The 20519-nt window shown below is 40.5% G+C and overlaps 1 long non-coding RNA gene across 1 annotated transcript in view; it reads left to right on the top strand.

Annotated features, from left to right (window-relative positions):
• Positions 1-15389, top strand: part of LOC306822617 — a 299929-nt gene extending 284540 nt beyond the window's left edge. Inside the window, exon 5 of the long non-coding RNA XR_013778911.1 lies at positions 15380-15389. This is a non-coding gene — a long non-coding RNA (uncharacterized lncRNA). The remainder of the gene's footprint in view (positions 1-15379) is intronic.
• The last annotated feature ends 5130 nt before the right edge of the window (positions 15390-20519 follow it).

The raw sequence follows: 20519 nt of genomic DNA, 5'->3' as shown, positions 1-20519 counted from the left end.
CTTGGTAAAGGGACTTTTCTTGTCTTCTGACTACTCAGAGTGTTTCTCACACGTTCACGTTCACACACTGAATGCAGAGGCTGCTGTGTAAAGAGTCCATCAGAATCCCATTCACACACACACACACACACACACACACACACACTCATACACCGCTGACGAAGCAGCAGCAGCCACTTCAGTTTAAGTGTATTCTTCAGGGCGCAAAACCACCACATATGTTCTCCAGGGACACATCGATGTGATGAGGGAATCCAACCCCCGACCTTCTGGTTAAGAGTTGACCAACCCTATCACTGGGCCATGTCATAATCTTTAATCACAATCGCTTCTTGTTTGTTGACACACTAATCAATAGCTCAATCCTGCACGTGCAATGAAAAAACAAACTGTTACACAACATCTCTTACTCAAAAAAATATTTCAAGGGCTTAGTAAATGTATCAGTAATATAAAGCTATTATTGCTTAAAAAAAGATGACTGAACATCATTATGATGAGTATTTGAGCTAACTATATCAAAATGTATGAGCAGTGAGTGGTGAAGTTTGCTCTTAACCTTTTAGAAACGTGGCCAAATTCTGAGATATTTGCAAAAGGTTGTTTTTAAATGTGCTGTTTTGGTTATTACTTGTGCTATACTGTGTCAGTAATGTTTTTTCACATGTGCTGAAATAAGCAGTATTTATTTAAAAACCACACATCTGATAAAGTAAAGTATTTATGTGGAAAAAATGAGTTACTATTGGGGAAAATGTATTAAAATAAAATATTCATGTTTATTGAGATCTTTGTCATGCTTCGTGTTTTTTAGGTTCAATTTTGACATCTTTAATAATATGGTCTTATAGAATGTAGTATTTTATGTAATAAAAACAAGTACGCACAAGACATTTTCAATGATTACAACATATTTTTTAAGGTAAATAACGGAAGTCTTTAGTTAGTTTGGGGGACACTGTGGCTCAGTGGGAGAAGTCATCGTCTCTCAACCGGAAGGTCAAGGGTTCGATCCTCAGCTCCTGCGAGCAACATGTCCGATGTGTCCTTGGGCAAGACACTTAAATCTGAATTGCTCCCCTTGCTCTGTCAGGGTGTATGCAGCTTGCTGCTCCTGTGGTTGAATGCTTGGTGTGCTAATTGGGATAAATAGAGTTTCTAAAAAAAATACCCTCTTCATGATTTCACTTATATCTACTCAGTGCTTTCTGCTCATATTTTTATATTTGTGTACACGGTGGAAAATATTAAGTAAATCTAGTCATTATTCTTGGTTTGTTTTACTTGATTTCAAAGCATTGAAATTTACTCTGTTTATGTGTGTAAAAATGTTTCATCATTTAAATGAAGTAATATTGAATATTAGTTTTAAACGCTCTCAGACTGTGAGGCTGAGTGAGTGAAACATGGCTTGTGACTTTGACCAGTTTGAGCGCTGGCTCATAACCCTTAACAGATGAATCTGGAGTTCAGAAACTGGCTCTGGGAGCTGATAAGGTTGCTGTCTATGTTGCTGCTTCTACTAAAGAAACGTCAGAGGTCAGGAGGAACAAAGTCTGCAAGTGGACAAAGGGCAGCAAAACAACGGAGCTGCAAGCTGCAATAATCCAAGGCCACACAGGAAATGTTATTGTAAAGAGCAAAAACCATCTTCATCATTATTTTCAGTTATCCCGCCTGCATGTTGTTGTAAGTCTGCAGAAACTTTGTTATTATTATTTTAGTCATTTCTCAGTTGTATTTTTAAATATTTACAGTCAGGAGACGAAAGTCTATTTACCATTTTACCTGTCAATCATCTATCAACCAGAGAGTCGGGGGTTCGATCCCCAGGTCCTGCAGCCACATGTCAATGTGTCCTTGGGCATGGCACTTAACCCTGAGTTGCTCCCGCTGCTTCATCAGCTGCATGTGGATGTGTGTGACTGGATTTTACCATTTAACTTTTTTTCAACTACTAAAAGTGTTGTTTTAATGCATCAGCCCACAATAACATGTTCCCATTGATTCCATTTCCTCTACAGATCAGTCTGAGCTTTATAACTGCTCTTCAGGGCTTGGGTCACGTGTGTGTGTGTGTGTGTGTTTGGTTTGATCTAAACTGGTTGTTTCTAGCCTTTCTGTTTTCACTCATGTTAATGATCCACTCAGTGACTCGACCAAGATGAGCAGTTCAGACAGCTGTGTACGATTTCTATGTGCTCTACTTTTATACCGTTTATGGCTGAATCATGAATCATCAACTCTTACAAATTGTTGAAGGAAAGAAAAGAAGAAAACTTTATAACTCTTCATTCATTTTTGTCTTTCTGCTTTTTAAACACAAGGGGGCAGCAGTGTACCGTAAAACAGCTGATTCTCAGGCCACTCAGCACCAAAGAGAGGACGAGTGCACAAGTTCAACCACAAGGTAATGATTCTGTACAGCTTGTAAACGTGTCTGAATGTTTTCTATCTTAGTTTAAGAGATGCCTAATCTTATCAGGGGACTTTCTTATGCTCAGGTTTACTTAACATCTAACTTTGCATTTTTTTTTTTTTTTTTTAAAGGATTCACCCCAGAGAGAGCAAAGGTCAGTGAGCATCACACTGATGATGATTGTGTTCCTGAAGCTTGCACCAATCATGGAGATGATTAAATGTTTCCTCTGAAGTCAATAGAGTGAATGTCATAAAAGAACTGATCACCATCTTTAGGAAGAAGAAGTAAAAAAGGTCAGTAATGTCAGAGAAATCTGGACAATTAATAATTCGTTCAAACCGTAGATACGAGTATTATGATGGCAGACAGTGTTTCAGGGGAGCAGTGTGTGTGGTGTTATCATCTTTCACTGTCCATGAAATACTTTATTTGTTTTGGAAGAGAAGGGCAATTTTGTAATCGTTCGTCATTGCACTCACTAACTCATGATTAAAGGGTCTCTTCCCTCGCGACATTTTCACATGCTGATGGAAAACCAGAGATGAAGTTAAAGGCTAGTAAAGCCCAATTTGAATTTGAAATGTTTTTCACCACATACAGAAGAAAATAAACAGTTGAAACTCTGAAGGCGTGACCAGATTTTCCTGGTCTTGATTTTTGCCTTATGTCCTTTAGAAACTGAAGAAGAGTGTTCGAGGAATATGAATGAATAGTTGAAGGAGTTTAGGTGTTTATTAGAGATCAAACCTATGGGACAAAAGTGCTTCTCATCTCAATGTTTGGATTTTAAATTAAATGATTTATGATCGTCAACCGAATTACTTCAGTCTGTGATTCAGTCAACGAATCAATGTGGCTGAAAATGCTCCTTCTCAGTGTCTGAGGTTCGACGCATTACTTCTCTGAAGATTTAAGTGGAAACGTGTCGTATTTATGGAGTCCATATTTATACTCAAAAAAGGAGGTCTACAAATATTTAGCAGATCATGGTCATAAGTCATCAGTGTTTTCACAACCTGAAGGAATCACTTTAAACCAACCATGTACACAAACACACATGAACACCACTGTACTCTATGTTGACGAGAGCTCGACATATCCATCATTCAGATTATAATTATACTCTGTGTGTGTGTTTCCATTCTGATTGGCTGGGAGCTCTCCTGTGGGGTCGCTGTTGTGTATCCAGGCCCCTGAGTGTGTTTTCACACCAAACTCGGACTACACACTGTTTGAGATCAACCGGCTATAAATATACTCCGTGCACACTATGTCCTCCATCAGCTCCCCCCCCCCCCAACACACACACAGCACCATCAAAACAACACACACACATATATACTACCCCAGGGGTGTAATTACTACAGCATTCAAGGAAATCATGAAATAAACAAAAAGACAAGCGTAAACTTTCAGTGCTTCTCTTCAGGTTAGTGAATAATCCATCGTTTTTGAAATCAGCCTAAAGAGGACATTCTCACATTTTCATCTTCCTCCAAACTAAGCGAACAAACTCGGCCAGCTTGTTCGTTGCAGCACTGGAACGAATCTTGCATCTTAAAACTGTGAAAAAGTCATAACGATGGGAACGTACTGTAGTGGTTTAACAGGCATGAGAGAAAGAGGGCTTTATTGAGGAGCTCCAAGTGTGTGCATGTGCTCCGAGTGTTTATGTGTTGGCATCCCGAGACTCTCCGGCCATGTTCACCTTGGCGCTGGGAGATGGGACGCTAACGCTGGCAGTGGATAGCAAGCACCCGAAGGTATAAAAATAATATACAGCCCAGTTAATAAAAATCCAGGATGCTGCCAGTGTGGGGGTCAGACCAAAGCCTTACATAATGCCATCCAGCAAGAGAGCCAAGGAGAAAGGAGACACGGCTGGCATGTGCGAGGAGGCAACAATGATTTTACTTTTTCTTTTTAAATGTTACTGCAGTGGATTGTTTGAGCGAGTGTTTTCTCAGCGTTGAAGCCACATTTCTTTAAAAGCTGTCACTAAATTCTCCTCCAACTCTTCCCTGACTGACTGGTCTCCGCCATCTGCCATCAAGAAAAAAATAACAAAAACCATTTGTTTCCCTCCACAAACAGTGCCCTCTCTCAGGGTTTCTCAAAGCAGCCTAAAATTCCCTCCAAAGTTGTATAACTCAGGTGTAAAGGCTGCGTAGAAAACATCTCTTTTTCTCTTTAAAGGCCTTATTGCTTTATGTTGTTAAGCCAAACCCTCAAAATGGAAAAAAAAAAAACAGGACTTGCACCCATGAAGCATAAACCAGGCCCTGAGGGCTAAGACTTTGGGACACATTGAACATGTGCTTCAGCCACCTTTTTTGTCAGGCTACATGCAGCATGACTGATGTAAAGTCCCTCTTCTATTACTGAGCAGGTGTTTCCCTTCACAGCGCTCCTTCTCTGTCACAGTGAGAAGCCTTCCCAGCTGTTTGCTCCCATTAGTCTCTGCTTCTCTATAAATCCCCTCTGTCACACAGAGCACGTGACGACGACTGATTCTTTCTTCTTCATGTGCTCTGTGAGATACCGAGCTGAGGATTTCACCTTCAAACACACCTGCAGAAAAGACATAATAACATCATTATGCAGGTCTGTAGAGAGCCGGTCAGAGAAAGGTTGAACCCGAAGTCTGTGGAGCAGCAGAACTTATTTCAGAGTGCTGAATAAATCAGAAACTTCTTGCGTTGGCAGTTTTTTGGGGAAAGAAGAATGGTCTGCCAGAGACAATTCACTTATCGCTCGAGGGCTGAGCCAAAGAAAACCATTAGAGTCTGAATCAGATGAGGTGAAATGTTTTGGAGGAGCATAACCTGCATGCAAAAAAAACCTCAAAGATATTGGAAAAGGCAGACGTGCAGGAAATACACCCGACACAACTTTGGTTAAGCATCTTTGAGTAAGTGGAATACAAATGTTAAATAAATAGGATAAATTGGTTTTGATTGGCTTAGGATCCTAAATCATCAATTAGCATCACATTTTCTCAAACAAATCTTCATACGTTCTCTCACGTGTCCTCTTTACTTCCTCGTCCCTTCCAGTGAGACCATGCGGGGGACGTGGAGCTGCAAGCATAGCTCAGTCTGACTCGGGCTCTCCAGAGGCCTCCTTGAAGAAACAGCAGTGGTGAAGTTTGTGGATTGCATGATAACTGCTGATGAAACCCTTAGCCTTTGCCTCGCTTAGGGACAGTGATAAAAATACTTCTCACCCCATCATTACTTCCTCCTCTGTGCATGTCACAATAAAACACGATCCTGACTGAAAGTGGAGCTCTCTCTGAAGTGAGCTGTCATGGTGTCACATCAACAAGGTCACTTCAAAATGGCGTTAAGTATACTGTACTTATTTACTTTTATCTACATTCTTCAATCATGATCATTCAAAGTATAGAACAAAGAACTGGAACAAATTCAACACAGACATTTGCTTTGTTTATATACAGAAAATCTGTTGTGCAATGGGTGTTGGTGTATTGTTTTGGTATTTCATCCACAGACCTTTGAGGCAAACATTAGCAATGTCTCCACGTCCCACATTTGGGTTTCCACCCACCAGTTGAGAACCACGTAAAACGTAAACCCCTTTTGTGTGCATTCAGTTCTGTAGCTATGCCTATGTTTACATTTTGATCAAATATATTACGTTTAAATATATATAAGAGGGGCATCTCTATCTCTTATTAGATATGAGAGTTGAAGAGTGACAGGAGAAGATGGAAAATGGAGGGGGGGGGGTCACTCTGCCAAATCTGGATTCGAGCCCACAGCCGCCGTGACAACGACTATGGGCTCTGCACATGGGGCACTCACATCAACAGAACCGCTGGACCTTGTGGCACACCCTGCATTTACATTTTGTAAAGAAAATCATATGTCAAAACCTCTCAATACTTAAATCAACTCAGTGACAGCAGAAATGATCAGGAGGGGAGTAAAAGTAAAGTAAGCAAAAATCAAAATAAGTAAAACTTAAAAACGCACCAATAAGAACAAAACAAGGATTGCATTGCTCATTGAAGTAGAACACATCTGCTTCTGGCAGCCTGCACCCATCGCTTGCATGCGTTCATTTTTATGCAGCTCAGCATGTTGGCGTTTACACCGTGAGCCACTGAAAATGGACAGTGAGTGAGAAACACATCATATTCTTTTTCTAGAAGCTGTAACTCCTGAAGTTTATTAGACATCGTGGTTTCTTTTGGGCATGAATGCGGAAAGGTCCTGTTGGTATGATTAGATGGGCTAGTCAAAGCCACAACCCAGAGATTTATTGACCCAGGCTACAGACAAAACTGAACTTTGACTGATGGTGCATCAGTGATGCTTTTCCTACAGCAACAGCTTTGACGACCGCATGGATTGGTATATATACAGAAAAATCAGATGTGCAAGGGAGGTGTCGTATTGTTTTGGTCTTTCAATTGGAAAAAACTGGGACTTTAAAAACATATTAATGTCAGTCCCAGATGTAAGGGGATGTTTGCTCATCCTATCACCAGAAATCTTTAGTGTATTCGTTTTTTTGTTTTCCAATAAATAATAAATAATAATAATTGAAAAAAAACACAAGATAATAAATGAGTGCAAGAAGGCTAATGGGTGACAAACTGTGAATTACAGCAACAGAATGCTGGACGAAGCCAAACGGTGTGAAAAAAATGTGCCAAAAACAGCTCAAGCTCTCAACTTGTTTCTGAGCTCATTTTAAACAGTTTGTGCAGCAGACTGTACAAAGTGTTCTTGGCTTATTTCTGCTCCTCTCCCTGGCTGGGAGGAGGAAACTGTTTTGATGGAATATGAACCCCTTTGAAAGATGATGTATTTGCATAGATGTGTGGACAAACTCAGTGATACAATCTACTAACCTATGTGAACATGCGAGCGGCTGGCGGCCTCATTCAGTGATGGGGTACAGAAAAAAAATCTCCACTTGAAAGACATTTTTCCAAATGATTTTTTTTGTTGAAGGAATTTCCGAATGCAAAAATATTACTTTCCTCCGCCAAACTCTATGAGGCCAAATGTTGTACATAATATCTTTATGCCTGTCTAATGTTTATTCAAATTATCTCTCTCATATCTGATTGTATGTCATTCTAGCTTAAAGGTCGATCTTGGCGACCCCTCTTTCTCTTCTCTAATCTTGTCCTGTAATTCAGAAGTAATATCATGGTGGCAGCGATTTCAGACATTAAAAATAACTATTTTGTAAAAAAGCAGTGTTCTCAGAATATCTGTACCAAACTATTTCAGGACATCATTTCACATGATTTAAATGCTGTGTCATCAATCAGCTCATCCTAAATGCCCGTCCTGTGTTGGTGTCGACACTTAGTACAAAAACAGCTTCATGTAATGTACCACATGCTTGGTTGGAAGCTGCGAGTTTACAAAGCCTTAAATAACACAGTTGGACTGCGGTCAGCTGCTGGAGGATTTCAGTCCACATATCTGTGGACACAGGCTTTGCTCAAAGTAGTTTTTGGACTTGAAGCAGGTCTGAAAAATGCACAGAATCACACCTCCCTCCTGTGATGTTTTTTGACTGTTTATTTGCCTGGCAGGGCCCATGAAGCTGACTTGACTTTCCACACTCTAGATCTAACCGTAGATGTTCCCCCAACTCACCTGGGGCTTGTTTTCTGACCCAGAACTTCCCTGCACTCTTAGCTAGTATTTATTATTGAGCTGAAAGGTATTGTGGGTCTGTTTGTGGATCTAAAATTGGTCTCAGATAATGAAGAATGTAGTATATTGTAAAAGATGTGGGCTACCTGAATGATTTATTGTTGAAAAATATGCAGGACTTTATGTAGAACCAAACAGCCATAATGTTCATTTAACATCTTTGCACATAAATATGAGACCTCAGGACATGACGCCATTCGCAGCTTTTTCTTCTGGAAGCACTTCATCAGAACGTCGAGCAGGTCGAGGAAAAAAAAAGAGGGACAGCATTTGTTGTCAATTTAGCCCCGCTTCCAGATGAAAGCAGCCCAGTGGATTTATGGCACCTCAGCACAGGCGGCCATGTGCTGGACGTATGCTGCATCATGTGGATGTGAATACTTAGCAGGCTTATACCGCCATGGCTTCTTATTTCTCACATCTGAGCAGCGTTTGGAGCTTGGCTCTGCTGTGAGCTGTGTCATCTGAGAGAATCATTTAGTTTTTATATCTATTTCAGTACGATGTCTGTATAAATCCAAAACTTTCTTGCTGTGGAACTCATACAACTGCCAACAAAGTGGTTTCAATTGGATGCGACTTTGGAAATCTCTCTGGATTACATAACCTGATGTTGCAGCCCTGTGTGCAGACGGTGCTTGTTTGTGCGTGTTCGAACCACAGATGTCTTATAGCCTGATGCATTCAGCCAATGTTTAATGCGTTTTAGATAATGACTCGTGCAGTTCCTGTACATTGAACTCTTTATGTGGATTTTTAAAATAGCCAGTGCTCAGACCTCAAGCTGAGACGGAGCCAGAGGCCCCCTGTTCATTTCAATCAGGCCTGTAATCACTCACAAGAAGCAGTGCAGAACAATGAAATCCAAAATTACTTTCTGGCCTGGAAGAAGTTCACCGGGACCCAAGTTCCTGCACTATATCACTGGATGGAGTTTTTGTCCATCCAAGTTCCTTATTATGTGTTTGAATTCTTGTACGCCAAACACACACTTTGAAAAAAATGGTAAGGATTTAAATTATGAGATTCATGCCTCACACAAATAAATTGTTAGACCTAGTGTTTCCAATAGTAAGTTAGTAAAACATATATAGGCTACAGAGAAATACACTATCTTTCTAACTTTAGCACTAAATGTGAATGTTGTCATTTGAAGGGAGGAAACCAGACAAGATACAAAAGTGAAAATTCATGAGGAGATTGAAAAAGGGGCAGTGAAAGGAAAACTTCACATTACAAAAACAGACAGAGGAGCATGTGTAGTATGTGGTATGCTGAAGTGCTAAACGAAGTCTCTAGCCAGTAAAACAGTAAAGCTCTATGATTGTTTCAATAAAGCCTTATGACCCTGGCATTTTATTTTTTAGCTCAGTTTTTTTACATTATTAGCTAAATGCAGCAAATGACCCAATCTGCATAGCTGTGTAGCCTAGCTTCAGAGCCTGCACTTCAGCCTTCTTCCTAAAGGGGCAACGCTGACCAGCGTATGGCTGATAAACTTACTATTGACTACTTCATACAACCCCACTTTAGAAATACTAAACTATCCTTCAACCTCTTGTTTCCAGCCATGGAAAAAGACACATTTCTCCCTGTCAGAACGTCAAAAAACCCTTTTCCGTGAATCAGTAAAATGACATGTTTACGTAAATGAAAGCTGTATGTGTGTCGAAGTGCATCTATGTTTGCCATCTATTACTAACTGGGTACCAACTCATTCAGTCGTGTCAATCACCCAGCAAAGACAGCCATTCACCAACACACGTCGGCAACAAGACGTGACATCATACCCAGGTTTCCATGGTGAAACACACATTAGGCGACACACTGTTCCATAGTGCATGATACAGTACACACACTGTTTTCTATACAGACTTTGACAAGCCAGCCTGTCTGTCCCTCGTCCAGAGTCACCACGGACTTAAAAAAAAAACAGAAACCCACTTTAGTTGTACTTTTTAAAGCAGCGATTCATCACGCTTGCAGGTTACGTTGGGTGAGCGGTCCCCAGCCTCAGGGCTGACTGGATGACTAAAGGGGGGAACAGGAGAGCAGTTCTCTGCAGGGACAGAGAGCTCAGTCTGGTGGAAGTCGACTCCGCAGGGTGTGATATCAGTGGTAGCAGAGACGATCCCACCGCGCAGCCTTAAACAAACATCGAGTTTATCTTGGAGTTTCATAACAAGCCTCCATCTGTTTCCAGAGATGGCATCTGTGCATTGACACCAAATGTGTGACTGTATGGTATATGTTGAGGAAAGCCACGGCTCTGTCTATATGCATATAATATATCTACTTTGAGAAAGTCTGACCCAATATATATTTTTATCCACCCTCGACTTTTTAGCTATTAAACATTCTGGGCTGGAAAATCTATATCCAAAAATGTGGGCATCGGTATCTTCCATAACAAGCTACATAAATAAAACCCTGGTTGGAGAAGTAAAGGGACAACTCTCTTTTCACTTGACTTAACATGAGGCAGTAGTCACTGGTTACTTTCCATCGATCTGAAATGATTCATTAATTGGTTGAATAAATGTTTATTAAAATCAAATCATCAATCTACAAAGACATCAGTAAGATGCGGCTTCCTGTTTAAATTCCTGCTGCATGCAGTTTCAACCCAGTTGTGAAACCATAACTAAAAGATGCTGCATGCTGACTGTGGCAAGTGAGCAAAATAATGAGAAAGAAGAAGATTTTCACTCCTTTTTATATGGAAAAGAAACGCTTAGTGGAAATGTATCGCTCAGCTTTATTTTCCCACCCTGTTTTACATTTTTTCTTTTTCGTCCATATGATGGCCTGATCGTTGTTCCAGATATAATTGTAGTGCAGTGTCTCATTTTGAATTCAAACCTTCTGATGCTGTTGTTTTAGTCTTGCTGTTATTTATTAGTTACCAAGACCTCTTTGCTTTGTTTTTTTATGAGGACTCTTCAATAGCCTCAACACCCGTTGATAACCGATAACTAATAATCATGAGCAAGCTTTTCTTAAACAGAAGTGGGTTTTGACTACTACTTTATACCTGTGTTTATCTCAAACTCCACTTTTATTTCAAAGGAATCATTGATCATTCTCAGATTTTGTTTACAATGTTAGCAGTATGTTTGCCTGCGGCATCTGCAAAACTCTGCACAATGCTAACACAGCATAGTATACAAGTAATGTAGCATTCAAACTGTATGTATTGAATAACTGCTTTCATGACTTCAGGTCACTAAACTAGCTACAGTTTTGTCAAACGATAACTCCAGAGCAAAGTGTTGATCAGAAAGAGGAAGCAGCTGATACTGCCATCCGTTCACTAAACCCAACAGTTTGAATACATGCTTTGAACTTCTCTGAGAGATAGATGGTGGATGGCCTGAAGGATTCACAGAAGGTTTGAGTGGTTTATTCTTCAGTCATTCAGTGACTGAACTTTCTGTCTGGAATGAACCATTTGGCTAAAGTCAGATTGATGTTCTTCCTCTGTGGCTGAGGTGAGTGAGATTCATCTCACTTACACTTCAGAAAATCGGTGGCCTGTGATCTGTGTAAAAGATTTAAATAAATCTGTTACTACAGAGCGTCCCAGGTGGTGTGAAGGTGTGAGGAACATGATGTCCATTGTTGTGTTTGTGTAGGTCATTCCAGATGTGTTTGTTCACCACCTTATTTGCCTCTATGAAGGTTTATTCTCTGATGGGGCCACTGCCCAACAGAAATGTAGTATTGCTTAATATGTAAATTATGTAATCTGAATTTTAAAAGTTGCTTCTTTTTTTATCAGTCTTCAGTTGTATCCTGTAACTCTCACAAAACCCCCGATAAGGGAACAAAAAGGTGTGGTATAACAGCGAGTTATTGCAGGCAATGCAACATTGCAAATATTAATGAGGCATTAAAGTAGAAACTAACCAGAACTATAATTAAGTTCAAGGTCTTGGCTTGCTTTCCTGAACTTCCAGTTGACTAACTTTGATCAGGACTTTGAAGCCCAGTGCCCAGATCTTTAACCTCGACTCTACATCAAGATTTTCTTTTAACTTTCTGACTAAACAAACTTCCATTGTGAGCCCTGGATTTAAAGAACATGAGGGTGAGCTCATAATACGTTGCTTATTATAATCCAACAATATTCAGCCAACATTACATAACAGTGAGACCCGCAGACTAATGGGCTCTGTATGGGAGTGGATATTATGGCTTATTTGACAGGCTGTTTGTTGCTGCACTGAACTGACTCACCTCATCCATCACAATGTTGAGACACCAATGCATGTGGCTTCATCATCTGGTCCAAGTTCATTTTTAGCGAACCATGTTACACCGATAGAACGTTATTTCATAACAAACATCAATTGGAAACCAAGAATGAAGGATGTTTTCACAGCTGGGGACAGGATGATCTTATAAGCAAATTCAACTGAACCCCAAGTTCCTATTTCTGCTTCGTCAGTGATGTATGAATGGGAGGAGTTACTTCTGATGGACACTTTACATAGAAACTTCTACAATCAGGGTGTGAATTTGTAGTTGTAAAATGCGGAGTAATATCGCTTTGAGTAGTCAAAAGACCTATACAAGCTCAAGTCCCTTTACCATTTCCTTTTACCGGGTTTTGAATCAGTGACCCTTTGGTTCCTAACACAAGTCCCTTCAGGCTAAGCTGCTGCCACCCGCAAAGACAAATTCACATACCAGGAATCGAAGGTGGGTGAAACCCAAAATTGTTAGTGTATCTTTATCTCTTTAAAAAAGGAAGGAAAAGATATCAGCATAGATGTATGAGGCATCTCCAGCCTCAGATCAGTTCATATATTGATAGTCATCTGCAGATCAAAGTCTCTGGTCTTCAACATTGGAAATGGAACATGGACATGAGTCGAAGTAGTTTATTTATTGAGTGAGCAATTTTGACAAACTCAAGGCAGATAGAGTCTCTGATCCCCTGAGATCTTTGGCTCGCCCCATACAGGCCCTGGCGCCAGGTTGAGAACCAATGCTCTATGTCATGATGCCTCAGTCTGAAATTCAACCAGCCCACACCCCATTTGGAGTGTTTATCTAAAAACACTTTGTTATGATGTACATTTGGGGGGTTAATAACCACATCAACTGTGATTCCCTTAAATAATTCTAGGGCCAAATCTGGGAAATTACATTGGGATAATGTTCTGTGACCAAAAAAAGAAAAAAGTTAAATGTTCATCATGTTAAAAGAAAAAGAAAAAATGTCCCCATAAATTTGTTGAGGGGTGGATTTCATTGCTACAAAACATTTTAACACATTTATGTTTGACTGACCTGTGAAGGTTAAAATTGAAGTTTAATGTCGGGATTATTACGACTAAAAGAGAAAACTGACCCTCCTTGTGCTAACTGCAACGCCTGAGCCAACCGTAAGGAGCATGAATCAGGTTAATGTTCCACACTCTATTATCTGGGAGAATAAGCAATAACAACATTTTCATTTCTCTTTTAGTTGATGGTCCACGATGGTCCCTTCAGATCCACCGAGCCCTGGCTCAGGCGTTGCGGTTAGCACAAGGAGGGTCTGCAGAGGGTCTTTGAGTTATCCAACAAGTTACCTGAACTATTGGAAGTAAATCAACCTCTTTGATAAAGGTAAGCTACTCTTTAACCCTCCTTGTTTATTCAGAAGTGGAGTTGGACAGAGAGAAGTAATTTAAAATATTAATAGTAGAGGAGATTGTTTCTTCTGATGTACACCTCACACTGTTCCTCCACAATGGGAATCTGGAGAGATGATGGATAGAGAAAAATGTAGTGGGATACTGGGTCATATTTCTAGTTTGAACAATGGATGGTTGGATGATATTACATTAAATAATGGAGAGGAAGTTCTGTTATCTGCTGTTTCTGTAAAGTGTCTTGAGATAATGTTTATGAATAGGTGCTACACAAATAGGAATAGAAAAATGGAACGGTAAAGCAGTAAACCTTAGGGAGGAGAATAAGAATACTTACTGTAGCTCCGTATAGCTCTACAATGTTTAGTGGATGTTGCATGAAGCAGGAAATAAACTGTCCACTCAGCACACAGCCTGCAAGACAAACTCATTACCACTGCAGAGAGACGGCATTTATTTATATCACAGCTTCATTTCAGGCCTCATTTGTTAAAGTCTGTGTGATTCTGGGTGCGAACACCCAGATACAGCCACATGTTTATTTCAAATGCCCACAGCGACTAAAACAAACCCACACCCACACAGGCACTGAGCAGACTGCACAAAGGACATTTGTGGTGTTTGTGAGTGCAAAAGTCTGATACGATTGTGAAACATATTGCAGCACAGAGTTTTGAAATAGTTTTGCATTAAAACACATTCCGGGAAGCTGGCACAAATCTGATCATAAGGATGATATAACAAGGAACATCTTTGCCTAAAATAGTTGGGAGTTGAGCTTTATTTCACCTCCACTGCCTCGTTTTTTAATAGCCTTGAAACCACAACACATGTCTGTCTAACGGGAGATGCAAAACCTCACAGGCCCAGTTGAATTCCTGCTACAAATAACAAGCAGAGCAAATAGCTCCCTGAGGAAAGCAAATTACTCCTTTCAGAGCTCGCACTGGGAAAAATAGCAGGATTAAATGGGCTGAGTCACTGTTCAAACTTGATTTAATTTCCTGAGAAACATTTTGCAAAGCTCATTTTTAATATTTGAACCTAATTCTGTTGCTATAAATTATTCTTTCCCCCTCACATACAGACACAGATGGGCATCACTGCACAAACAGATGAAATAACTCATAAATCTCATTCCCTAAAACCAATTAAAAGATACTAATCCAAGTAATTAAAGCCTTAAATAACATATCCGATTGGTTCCAGCTGTCTGGGTATCGTTTCCCATTAAAATCAACCTACGATCAAGGGACTGTCTTCACACCACTGGCGTGTTTCTGTCTCCCTATGACCTGTGGTTTCCTCTGGAGAAGCTGGCTGGGGCCCAGAGAGAAAAAAAAAACACAAACATCATCAACATGATGGTCCAAGTCCTGGAGTGAACTTTGAGGAAAAAGAGCTCCTTTCTTTGCAGTGATTGATTAATCTGCAGGGACATTGAAAGACAACCCAGCAACCCAAGAAACTAAGGCTTTGCACTTTAGAAAATACTGCTGTCCTGTCGGGCCTCATGGAGGAGGAGGGAATGTGGTGCAGGCGGTGTGAGAAATTCTATCATGACATGTTTCCGCTTCCACATGCTTTTAGTCAATTACAACAGAAAGAGTATTAGATGACAGAATGCAACAGGAAGATGACTCAGAATCGAGAAGAGATAAATAGATCAAAGAATAAGCTAAGATGTTCACTTGGGATTATTCAATTCAATTTAAAAAAAAACTTTATTTGTTCCTGGGGGGACAAATACGCAGGCTCACTGCGAGTTGGAATTTGGATTGTAGATCATATTTCACCAGGGCTTCAGTAAATATAGCACGTTATGCTAAGTGAATCTAGCTCTGATATTGCCCCTGTAAGATTAAGAATGCTGATGCAGCTGATCAGTAATTAAGCCACTACAGAAGCTGCTGCTCCAAACTTTCTCATTCCCAAATTGTCATCGCATTCATGCCTGTCTTTCCAGCAGCTCTCCATGGACTGATCTCCTGGTACCGAACCTGCTTGCCTCGGACTCACCTCCTCCATCAAAATTACCGGTAATTACCTCAGCCTTCTGTCCTCGATCACGACTGTTCATTCAGCATCTCTTTATTTCTGTTCAGCTGTTTTCCGAGCTGAGAGTGGATTACCTGTTTTATCAGTTTAAAGTGTGTTGTTCTGTGTTCGTCTTTGTTCTGTGCCATTAGCCGTCTATCACAGACCTTGTTGGGTGTGGACCTTGATGACCTGTGTTTACCTTTGTATCACCTGACACTGAGTCAATTAAAGTGTGTGATGCTAGTTTCCTATCGTGCTGCAGTTGGGTCGATACACTGTCCTGGTTGTTATCATGTTTTAGTTCTTGTTCTTTTGCATTAAATGAGACTTCTAAGGATGTGCCCAATCCTTTCAACTGCCAGCATGAAAAAAGGACAACGCCTTTTTCGGTTGAATTCTTTCAGAAAGCGCTGTATGATGTCAAACGCCTTTTTGATAGCTGACCAATCAGGACGTGTCAAGTAGGACTGCGCACCTTCCCCAGTTACCGGGGCCTACAAAGATGAGTGAACCATCGTTATTGCCGTTTTGCACCACACCAAGTTATATGACATGAGTCACAAGAGATACAGCAACGTACATATAGAGGAGTCCATCTGGGAACAGAACAGTAGATCTTAATGTCTTTCTGCTACGCACACGTTTAACATGGATCCATAGACTAACGCTAAATATGTTAGGTACGATATGTAACGGTATAAAGACAGCTGTAGTCTTACGCCGGGTTCTCTGAGGACTCTCTAGAGGCTAGCCTCCCTCACCTGGACCCTTCAATTACGACCACATCCAGAGATCGATGGAAAAGGAAGGTCTCACCTCCAGAACCTTCCAGGGAACTGACCCCGTATCACATGCACATATTAAACAAATATGACCACGGACTAAATATTCTTAAAATGAGCATTATTGCTTCAGTTTGGCAGCCATGTTAGACCATCTTGACCCTCGAATGCAAACTACGGCGAGGTTTCGCTTTCAACAAGCCTTATTGGATATTGAATTTAGAGTGGGAGGATACCGATCTGTTCCCAGATGACCTAATATGGTGACTCAAGTCAATAACTGTGTGGTGTGAAACGGCAATGTATATACTTAGATAGAGAGGATTTTTTTTTTCAAATTTGCATTTGAAATGATTCATTGTACTTTCTTTAGTTATTATTATTTATTAAATAAACTTATATTTACCATACTTGCAGTCATTAGTCATACTGTTGACAGACTATAAACAATTTAAAAGTACAGTCCTACATTTGGGCCTGTGATGACAAACAACACAACATGAATGCTTGTGTTTTATGAATTATCTTGGAATTGGGAAAAGTGAAAAACACATGCAATTTACTATTACCTGCAGTCATTACGGCCACATACACTGTACTCAATCTGCAGGGTTTTTCCTGCAGTCTAATGAATTTATATGATACGTGTTCTGAACCCTGATTGGGTTTCAAACCAACTGTGTGGAAACCCACCGGATGAATGCTTGTTTGGTGAGGGGCCGTTTGAGCACAGTTATCTCTTTTAGCTATTTTCAGTGAAAACAGCTTCTGGCTATTTTCTGCAAATGGCACAATGAGAGCTGTGATTGGGGAAGCAAACGGTCCATGCGAGCCTGAAATAAAACGACGTGAAGCTCTTTAAAGTTAATGGGTATGCAGGTCTGGATGAATCTTCTTCATTTCCTTCTTGGACCTGTTATCAACACTTGTCATAAATCTGTGTTCAGCCATTGATCTCCACATGAACCCTTTGCTTTCTTAAAGACAAAAGCGTTAGAAGTGAAATACTTGCGGCTCCTACGTGTCCTGATTTACGGCTCCCTCGTGGCTGCTGGTCCTGTGAGATCACAGTGTGAATGATGACCGAGCAGGCTGTATATACCCAGCACCTCTTGAACCCTGACTCTGACTTTTACAACCTTCAGATGCTTCTGAGGGTTTTAACCTTGTTCTTGCTCCCCTGCTCTTCCTCCCTGGCTGCTCCTTCAGCCTGCACCTCTCTTACAGTGTGTTACATAACCTTGTTATTCCCATAACTCCCAATGTCCTTGTTTTCGTGCTGTGAATGTTAGACACTATAGGACTGCAGTGTGGCTGACCAGCAGAACTGATGTGGATCCACCCAAGCTGCATATCCACCCATCCACTCCCGCCCACAAACACAATGTGTGTTCCTTCATCATCATTTTGAGGACAACTTGTCCAAAGTGAGATAAATACGTGTAATTAACCCAAAGCGAGGACAATTCATGAAACGCTCAACAATCTGTATTTCTCTAGCATTCCTCTCTGACTTTCAGGGAAAACAAATATTTGTCTCCTTGGGTTGCCTGCACGACAAAACATGGTAAAAACAAAATGGATATTCTCCTGACCTGGCTGTTTACATATGCAATGCAGAGCAGCAGACTATCCCTGTTAGACAGAAAGGAGAAGGGGGGTCTCAAGCAATACGATATTATGACAATATTTAGCTATGTATCAATGCTTCATGAAGTTCAGCGAAATCACATGATCAACAAAGAAGCGGAGAAGAACATTCTGAGGAACAGGAAACGTAATTCAGCCTTTTAGTTTTGTGCACGGAGATCATAGCGGTCGAATGCATGCACTCTATATGCACTGCAGTAAACACAGTATACAAACGTGAGCTGCTCTTTCTCACATCAGCTCACTCTTAAAAACACAGGAGAAACTCCGGGTTAAAGGGATACTTCACTTCAATTGCATTGAGCTTTGTATCATTAGAAACATGGTAGTAGTGTTGAATGGTCGTGAATCCAGCCCTCATTTTGCCCTGAGACGAGAAAAATGTGTTTTTCTTTGCCTGGAAGTTTTCTTTATGTGACGCAAAAATCGTCATATTGCGTCACATGAAGAATTTTAGGCTGGCAGGGAAGAACTACAAGTCTAGTTTCTCATGTTTTCATCCACCGAAGCTACAGAAATATAGTATTATATATATGCCGTATCCACCCGCAGCCAATGTAAACATCGCATCGCGTCCAAATGTCTAATCGGCAAGTGTTGAAAACTCACTTCTTGTCTTTGTTCGGATAAAACAACCCGTTACAAAACAACAATTCACCATTTCGAAAAAAAACCCAAAGTATATTCAGAAGGCTTACTGGATCTGCAAACAAGTTAGCTTATAGCTTGTAGCCTGAAGACTTGCTCTCGTGTTCAGTGGGATCAGTGAGAGTGGCCTTCTGTGTGCATTCTGGGAATTGTAGTATTTGATTCAAATCAGTTTAAAATAGATTTTCTGCTTTTTCTCGGTCAAGAAAGATCTAAATAAAAATAAGAAATTCACATTTCTGCTAAGTATATGAACCAATTTTACTACAGATTCATGTTTCAATGTGTGAAGTATGGCTTTAAGTTTGAATGAAAAATGTGGCTGTTTGCGTTCACACATACAGTTTTCTGCACGTGTCACACTCGTCACATGGCCACCTCCAGTTCTAAAACAGAAAGAATAACAAACGTTTAAAAAGTGAAAGAAACGTGAGACCTTCCCCACGGGGGGGGGGTATTGTTTGGTTATAAAAAAAAGAACAATAAATATAGGTGGATGGTTAAATACTGTCAAGTGTCTGTGTTCAAGCAGAGGATTCCTCTCACTAAGTTTGTCCCACTTTTCTTCATGTCCCTCGCCTGACCCTGCGAATCATCGACTTAGCCTATTGTTTACTCTGTCAATCAGTGTTGTTGTAAACTCCTCTCATCAAAGTGTAAAGTAACTCAGACTCTTGTCGTAAAATGAAACATGAGCGACTGTAAACTCAACAAACCTTGACAGGATTCTGAAACCACAGACGTGTGTTGATGTTGCTTCTGGTGTATTGTCCTCAGTGTATGTGGGCGTGTGTTTTCAGCAAACATTTTGACAGCACCAGCATGACAGTGGAGTGGTTACCAGCCTCCGGACTGTGTTTAGGAGATTAACGAGATGTTGTGAAGCTACTCCAGAATCTGCACAATCACATCGTCTAAGAAGGAAGAGGGATGCAGTGAAATGACAAACAGACACCGATTTTAAAATGATTATTTTAGGATTATAAGCCATTGTATCTCAGGTGTAGTTCGTAGTTTCCTGCAGAGTTGTTGAGACTTTTTTCAGTCTCGACCAGGGTTCTTTACTGTCTCCACATACGGCAAAAATTAAACGTAATTACTCCTTAGTTTGTCAACCCTGGGGTCCCAGAACACACAGTGCTTTTCCAGCGGGGCAGGAGGAGAGTAAAGTCAGAAAAACACACAGAGCATTCTGAAACATTGGCACTACATGTCGCAGAGTAACATGCACTCTGTTTTTACCTCAGAAAAGTCTTACTATATGATAACGTCCTTTTACGTGCTGCACAAATTCATAGGCTATATTATGAATTAATTTGAATCCTCTGGACTAACTAATTATATGTTGAATTAATAGCAGCTCAGACAGACTTTAGAACAAACTTCAACAGCCAACAAACCTCACACAGAAAATCCCCAGACTTCTCCTGTGAGCACTTTATGGTTTATAATTAATAGAGTCAAGTATTTTATGTACATGGGTTAACATCTGTGGTTGCTTCTTTAACTCAAACGTTACATCCTCGACAACTGTACCTGTGAATGGGATATGCCAGAAGTGCACAGCTGTTCACAATCAGGAAGCTCTAGGCCTCCTCTTGACCGATACTTTTTCACATTACAGACA

This window comes from Symphodus melops (genome assembly GCF_947650265.1).
Source record: "Symphodus melops genome assembly, chromosome: 4".
NCBI lineage: Eukaryota > Metazoa > Chordata > Actinopteri > Labriformes > Labridae > Symphodus > Symphodus melops.
The sequence above is the reverse complement of the archived record's forward strand: the minus strand, read 5'-3'. Positions and strand labels throughout refer to the sequence as shown.